Source organism: Adiantum capillus-veneris, chromosome 17 (assembly GCF_014529385.1).
Source record: "Adiantum capillus-veneris isolate H3 chromosome 17, ASM1452938v2, whole genome shotgun sequence".
Taxonomy (NCBI): Eukaryota; Viridiplantae; Streptophyta; class Polypodiopsida; order Polypodiales; family Pteridaceae; genus Adiantum; species Adiantum capillus-veneris.
This window is the reverse complement of record NC_140947.1, coordinates 22,112,983-22,121,394: the sequence shown is the minus strand read 5'-3', so window position 1 is coordinate 22,121,394 and position 8,412 is coordinate 22,112,983. Positions and strand designations below refer to the sequence as shown.

The 8,412-nt window shown below is 44.3% G+C and overlaps 1 long non-coding RNA gene across 1 annotated transcript in view; it reads right to left on the bottom strand.

Annotated features, from left to right (window-relative positions):
* Positions 1 to 247: 247 nt before the first annotated feature.
* LOC147436909 (uncharacterized) overlaps positions 248 to 8,412 on the bottom strand; it is a 118,977-nt gene continuing 110,812 nt past the window's right edge. The window contains exon 3 of the long non-coding RNA XR_015184707.1: positions 248 to 582. This is a non-coding gene — a long non-coding RNA (uncharacterized LOC147436909). The remainder of the gene's footprint in view (positions 583 to 8,412) is intronic.

The window sequence follows — 8,412 nt, the reverse complement described above, 5'->3', positions numbered from 1 at the left end:
TGTGTCACTCACCGCTCTACGCTCGCCTTCGTGGTGGATTCCTCGCTGCGATGAAGAAGAAGCTGTAGTCGTGCCGCGCTCAACCGCCTCGCCTCCGTCGTGCCTTCGTAATGCTCGATCGCACACACACTCTCCCTCTCTCTCTCTCTCACACACACACACACACACACACACACACGAAGAGGTGAAGAAGAAGAAGATGGAGATGGAGCAAGAGCACTCTTCTATTGCACAAATGAGAGAATGAGTAAAAATTAGGTTTAGTTGGCTTTTATAGGAGCTCACCCCATTCACACTTGGACGCCCATGCTTAGCCAACTAATCCCTTGAATGTCCCAGTTAGAGTGCGCCTCTCATCGGCGATCACTCTTACCCTTTTCCTATTGGTCCGACAAGCCTGGTACCTGACTCTACCAAATACATAATACACGTCCGTCGTAGGTGATGGGGTGTCCGTGAGCCGTGAGGGTTAACATGCCCCCCTTCCTGATGTAGATTCCGTCCTCGGAAGCTATTGAGTTGAAGCTGGTTCGGCGAGGTGGAAGAGCATTTGAGATGAATGTCCTTAGCCTTCTTCAGTCACTGCAAAATCAAACAACATTGGCATAGTAATTGCATTCTCTTAAAAAGCATATGCAGTTTTAGGTAGACAAATTGATTGGTCAAAGAATTTCAAACAATTTGTTAGCAATGAACATTAAATTGCAATGTAATCAAATGCATAAACAGATGTAAAGGTAGAAAATTAAACAAGTCTGGGGTCGCTAATTTGACGGTCGAAAAGCACTAGAGATCGAATATTAATACCATGGGTAAGCTTCTTAATTATCTGTGGTCAATTAAGTTGTTTAATCGCGAGAGCCAAGTATTCATATTCGAGGGCTAACTAGAGGCTATATCTAGAAAACCTTGTAGTTAAGCTACCATAAAAGGAATTTCTCATGAAATCATCGCCTGACTGATTACTTTTTCTTTGACCCCCCAAAGTCTTTTCACAGTGATTCAATTTGATGTGTGTGCTTATTTTGTATGCCTTGGGTTTTTTGCTTTTCAAGGAAAAGCGCCCACACTGGGAACCTCTAGGGCTCAAGTACCATAGGCAATACATGTGAGTGAAGTACCAAATCAAGCTGAGATTTCTCTTCCAGCTTAAAATTTTACATTGTGGCACTTTGATTTTTTGTTTGTTCATTTTCAGCATTTAAATTTTGTAACTTTGGGGGGTCATATAACACTGTTACCCTCCCCAGGCTCATCACATTAGTAAACTCCCTTTATAATACTTAAGCTAAAGGTCACTAGGGTTAAGCCCACTAGAAAGCCCTAGTACATTTCACACAATGCTGCCTAAATCGGATTAAGAACCTAAGTAACCATTGCTTATTAGGAAGGCATTCCCCATGGTATTAAGAGAAGATTTCTAATACCTAGCTTGGTCAAACTAGCTTAGTCGGACTGCTTGATTTTTACACCTAAACAAGTGATTATGACAAAACACTACATTGAATTAAATGTTTGATACTAAGCCAATGCGGTGAATATTATGCTACCAATCACAATCAAAGCAGACAAACATGGATGCAAAAAGATAAGGGCAATGCTAATGGACAAGAAACACCTGTTTGTGTTGATGGTCGCGCTTGATCTGAAGGGTGAACGAGAGAAAGGTTCCATGAACGTCCAAATCCTATCAATAGCAACACGCTCTTGTACACACTAGGAAACAAAAGGAATACCTCCAGGAGGCACATTAGTGGGAAAAGAGAACTTCGCTAATCACTCAACTCTAAAACAGAAACACTCCTATCGTACTAATCTTACTTACCCTCCATCACTCAAGTGATGAGGATCAAAGGTGTTTTATGGCATAAGTTTCTGTTTCACTGTACCAGATGTGACATGTGTAGGTCTGAGTCAATGTTTTGACTTTTAATGTGCATACTCGTTTGCTAATTGCTCTTGCTCCTTATTTTTTGTTTTTGTTTTTCTTTTGTGAGTATAAAGCTTTATATATACATTCCCTAAGATTGGTGATTGAGAGGTCAGGGAGAAAGGTTGAGAGGGAAACAAATGAATGATGACAGTCAGCCAACACTCCCCCCTTCCTTGGGTAGATCATACCGTTTGAAATGAGCTTGTCACCCTTTGAAACCAATTATTCCAGTTGGTAATAGGTGAGGATTTTTGCCAGTAGTTTTCTATTACCCTAGGTGCCTCGTCAAGCTGCAAGGGTGGTAAGGTACTGTCCCAGGATCGAACTTGAAGTGGTTCATCATGTGATTCTTGAACACTGGGAGGTGTGGATTCTTTTGTAGCTTCATGGAGGTCCACTACTATAGATGGAGGCTGTGTAGAAGCTTTTACCTCTATGGATGTATTACATGAGGAGCTAGAAGCTTCATGGGACTCCCCCCTTCCTGAGCTAGGTGGAACAAATCGTTCTTTCTTTGGTACCCAAACTAGCTCGGGAGCGGGTGTGTAGCATTCTGTGATTTTTTTCTTTTCACGATCATTGATTCGTTTTGGAGCTACGGGATTGGGCTCACTTGGGTCAGGTGATAGGTAAGAGCACAATCTACGTTTTGGCACCCAGATTTGATCATTTCCTTGATAGTAGCCTTGGGCTTCCAATAGTCGTTTAGGGATCCATCGCAACATTTTCTTACTTTTCTTGGAGCGAGTGGTACGTTTCTTACAAGGCTTCTGTTTTTTAGCACTAGCTATGGTCACTAAAGAAGCTTTAGGGACCCACTTGTATGTTTTCTTCGTTACATTAGGATGAGTCTTGTCGGAAGCGATATGCATTGCTTGTAGCATATTTAAGGGTATAGGCATTTCATCCCCCTCAGGTGTTACCCAGGTCGTCCCCCTATTTCCCCAAGTGTCTATGGTTGATGCTAGGTGGACCCAATCCACATTGTCCGACTCAGTCATCCCAGGTAGGATATCCATATAAGGAGAATCTTGGCCAATGTCTGTATCCTTCTTACAAGTGTAACAATATTGTAGTGGGGCCGAGTGAACTGTGGTGTCAGAGCGATGATCAATAATGGTTTTACTCCCTAAGGGGTGTACCTTACCAGTCACCAAATCAACTCTAAGGACAGAGTCTTGGAATTGCAAATAGACATGATTTTTAGACCAATCGTGAACCATTTGTGCTTCCCTCATGAATGGTCGTCCTAAAATCATTTCATATGACATAAGGTGTTTAGAGAAATCCATTACAATGAACGTATGTCGTACCTTGTGTCCTAGAACTTTGATCTTAAGATCCTTGAGCATCCCCATAGGTTTGGCTATGGTACCATTTGCCATCTTTACCACAATGTTAGTAACACTGAGGTGGGGTTTTCCCATGGATTCCCAACAATCTTTTGTAACGATGCTAACTCCCGCACCACCATCAAGAATTCCCTTTATAGTTAATCCCTTGGTAGTGATGGGTAGGGTCGCATTAGACTCGTCGCCTTCAAAGTACTGCCCTAATTCGTTAATGGGTACCTCGATCACAGACTCGTGTCCATCTAAGTCAAGTGATTGCACATGATTTTCCTCATCAATCATAATCGAGTCAGGCCTATTTGGTTGCGCAAACTGCGGTAATCCCGTTCGTAGCTCTCCGTTAAGGAATGCTCGAAGTGCAAGGAATAACTCAGGATCTCCATATAGCTTTGCTATGATCGTGGTTCGGACCTCAGAAGACATGAAGTCCACTAGTTTGGCAACATTCATTGGCATTTTGCAGGGTGTAGGTCCTTGACTAGGAACTGGTGAGGATGGAATCTCATATTCCTCAATGGGATCAGGTATTCCTTCGTTAAACATCCTTTCCAACAAGAAGGGTGTATGCTCACTTTCTGATGTCCCGTCCTCACTCCCTTCTTGGATGATACTAGATATGGCTAACGGTTTATGGTTCATGTGGGGTGGATGAACTTGCGTGGGAAACACTGTGTCATGAATTTTGACATGCATGGGTTCTGGTTCTAGTTTCCTTTGAGTCTCCTCCACTAAAACTCTTAGATGTTTCACCTGCTTAATCTCGTCTACTGGGTTTGGGTACGTCCCAATCTTCTTTTTACGATTTTTCCCTTTTTGCCCCTGCGGTTTATCTTGGGGGTCTTGGATTGGATTTGGAAACACTTGTGGTGTTTTCAGAGGCTCTTTATGATTTTCTCTTATTCTGTTTTCATTTGGTTCCATGTTACGGTTTTCTTTGTCGGTCTTTCTCTTTGTGGTATTGGTTCTAGTCTCCATTGTCTCGACTGAATCTGAATCATCCTCGAGGTCATTCATATACACGGGGTCATCTCCTGTTCCTATGTTTGTTTTGGAACTTGGCTTTGAATTTTCCGTGTTCTGCGACTTCTTCCTTCGTGTCTTCTTTTTCTTTGCTTGGATAACTGACGCGGTATCTCTCTCTTCGAGGATATGGCCTGGCCCTTGAAGCATGGACCGTGTAATCGCATAAGCGGGTGCGACGGGTGGTATTGGCGATGTCACACTAGCAATTTCGACCAAATTCAGGGGTGTGATTTTAGGCGCATTTGGGTTATAGGGGCATTGGGCAATCAAGTGATCTATGCCACAACGATTACATGTGAGTATTGGCATTGCAGACGTGCTCCCTTGATTCATTTGCATCTGTGCAGCATTCTTTTGCAGCCTAATAGGGAACTCCATTGCCCGATGTGGTCCACCACACTCGTAGCATTGAAGAGGTGGCCTCCTAGCCTGGGTGTTGATATTTTGACCTCTGGATGCGAGAGCAGCAGCTTGATAAACCGGCTTGACTTGCCCCCAACAATCTTCCATGTAGTATATAGGACACTCTTCCAATGTATCAAGTCCGTAGGAAATACTAGTGTCTATTTCCTCCTCACAGCCATCTGCATAAGCAATAGATGGCTCGCAACCCACTTGGTTCATAGGGGCGACTCTTGGATGCGGGGGCTGCGGTCCTAGCACAGGAGGTGGTAACGGTGTAGCTTGTACAACATTTTGAGATCTAGGGACCATGTGTTGCGGTAGTTGCTCAACAGGTGAAGCAGGCATCAATACAGGAGCTCGAGGTGCATCCGTCCAGGCTACAGGTGGTCTATTTGCCATCATACGTTTGATCATTAAACAATCCTTAGCTTGGTGACCATACCTACCACATGCGTTGCAAGTTCCATTAAATTTTACTCTAAACGTAGGGCACTCACTAGTGCTATGTGGACCTAAGCAAATGGAACACCATTGTTGCTCCCTTCTTGGATACATGTGACTATTTTGAGGGGGTCGATTATCCTTAAGAGACTCTTGGATTGCCTTGGTGAGGTCTATCAAGGATGTCTCAAATATCTTTGGCTCATTGGCAATGGGCTTTGCAGTCATGGGTTCATACTCAATGGCTTGTGAGCTAGTGGATCTCGTGTCAGTAGACACCCTCATGCCTGCTATCATCAAGTTGTCCTCTAATTGGATTGTATTGGCAGTGACATCTTCCCAGGTTGTGATACCTCTAATCACTAGTCCATTATAGATTCCTTCATTCCTCAACCCTCGAATGAATCGATCAAGCAGTTGGTTATTGTTGAAGCGCTCATTTACAGGGCAGCGAGAGTTTAAGTGCTTTAGACGACTAATGAAGTCCCTTACTGACTCTCCTTCCTTACGTTCGACCTTCTGTAGCTGAGATGCTACACCCCAAAGCACACCTTCTCGTATGTACTCCTTTAGAAACAACCTTCGAAGGGTAGGGTAGATTGTTTTCTCGTCCACCCTTAGGGTCCTATACCAATCTCCAGCCTTCCCCCTTAATGTCAAGCTTAAGGCATTGCACTTATGTAGTTCGTTGCGTTCCCCTAAGGAATCACATACTTGTTCAAACACTTCAATGTGTTTCCTAGCATCTTCGTCCCCATTGAATTTTTGCGTGAGTTTGGAAATTTGTACTGCCTTACTTCTAGGCTCTCTATCAGATGCGTGACGCATATTTTCCGTGATAAATCGATCTATGGTTTGAGCAAACGCTGCCAAGTCACCTATGTGAGGAGGCAGGGCCGGTGGAGGTACTCTTGGAATCATATGTGGGAGAGGGACGGGTACCGGTCTTGGCATATGTGTGGATGATGCAGGATATGGAACATAACCGGGCATAGGTTCACTTGGATAAGAGCTAGGGAGCGGCACTCGAGGAGCGTAAACAAGTGGTACTATTGGAGGTGTGGGGGCCATGTGTGCATAAGGGGCTAGAGGCACATATGGTCGAGGCCCCATATTAGGTACTACGACACTAGGTAGTGGCACTGCGCTAACCGTAGATGTCATCGGTACATTCTCTGTCAGGCTTATCCCTGGAGTGAGCACTGTGTTTTCCTCGATAGAGGGTTGAGCCAAGTTAGGGAAGCTAAAGTTTTCGCTCGGAGGCTCAGATTGCATAGAGACCCCAGGTGAAATGACGTAAGATGGGTCCATGGGGCTCATTAGAGGAGTCTCCATTTGTGATAGAGTAGGCTGTTGAGCCTTGCTCGTATCCAGAAATCTCATGGGGCCAGTTGAGAGTATATTTACCCCTCGGTTTTGCCTTTCTGATTGAATAATGCCATGGATAACATTACAGATCATTTTCTGTTGATCTTCGATGCTCGTGGCACTAGAGGTGGATTGTACAATCTCTATCCATCCTACATGGTAGGCGTGGCCAGAGTGTAGATCCGTCAACACCTCAGTGTGGAGGTCGTATGTCCAATGATCATTAATGAACAATCCTTCTAGAGTCGACGTGTTAATGGTTTCTTGTGAGGTAGAAGCAATGTTGCTCCCCGTGGTTTCACTTGTCACCAACGGTACTCTAGAGGGAACTTCTGAAGGAGGCAGCTCAACAGGGCCTTCTTGGTAAGAAGTTGGTAGGATATCCACATGGACACTCTTTGGGGGTGTGGGGTCCACGTGCGATGTGAAAGGAGATTCCACTTCCCCACCCCCTTCGTGTGCTTCATTTGCATCATGTTCCGAGCGAGTAGCTCTACCTAATGTTTCCATGAAACGGCTAAACATACTAGTACTAGGCTGTGGAGCTTCGGGAGGTGCATGGCCTTCTCTCTCAGTGTTTTGGGTAGGGTATGCTTCCATGATTTCTGAGTCGGAGGAGGAATCACTAGCGGCTATTTTAGGGTGTTGGGTGGTGCTACCTTTTGTCCCCGATGAGGGTCTAGAGCTTATCGTGGATGGGTAATGGGTGTCCGTATGAACAGAGGCACCCTCAATATGCTCGTGTTCTAGCACTCGCCCAGAGCGTAAGTGCATGTGCTTTTGATACCCTAAGGTGTCAAAAAGCTGCTCTAGGAGGCCTTGTGACTAGTTTTTAGCGTGTTTTTTGTTTTTTTTTTGCTAGATTTTTGAGAGTGTGTCGTGGAATGGGCCGTGTGATAGCTCAAAACGAGTGTATCGGTCAGAGGGTCGTGCCGTGCTTTACAGCCCTTCGTTTGGTCACTCTATGCCCTCGGAATCCCTAAAACTGTCAATTTCCAGTAGGGAACTAGGCCCAAACTAGAAAGTCTAAGGGTGCAAGTGGGAAGAGAAAGGAGGAGAGTGGAGGACTTGTCCCACATGCTCTCATTCTCTCTTGAGGGAGTAGGGTATATATATAAGAGTGAGTCTAACATATATCATAAGACTGAGGACTGAGGCCTGGGCCTGGGCCTGGGCCTGGGCCTGGGCAAACGATCCCGATCTACCTTTTATACAAACCAACCCGTCCGTTTTGAGAGTCACGTTTTTTATTTTTGAAAAATTTAACCGCCCGCTCACTCGCGTTTTTATTTTCCGATTTTTTTAAATTTTTTTAAATAAATTTTCCAGATTTTTTTAATATAATGCAAAAATGCGGTTTTTTTTTTTTTTGCAGAAAATGCAGAAATTGAAAAAACGCAAGAATTGCAGAAAATTAAAAAAGCACAGAAAAACGCAAGAATTGCAGAAATTGAAAAAACGCAAGAAATTGCAGAAAATTGGAACTTGACAGAAAATTAAACGCAGAAACTGCAGAAATTGAAACTTGACAGAACCAGAAAATGCAGAAAATGCAAAAACGCAAGAAATGCTAACTGTGCAGTGCAAACCAGAAAACGTAGAAAACGCAAAAAACAAAAATCTCCACACAACTACACACACTCATTCCCTGCCTTTCCTATGATAGAAATTGCACCACAAGAAAGCGTAAAGTGCTAACCGAGCTTAGTGTAGGGCATATCCCCGGCAACGGCGCCAAAAATGTGCGCTCCTTGCCGCACTGTCGAAGCAAGGGACTAGCCAATACACCGTGTGCGAGCCACAAATGGCTCCAAGCACACAACAAGCCTAAACTAGCAAGCTCAAGAGAGCAAAGGGTGTGTCACTCACCGCTCTACGCTCGCCTTCGTG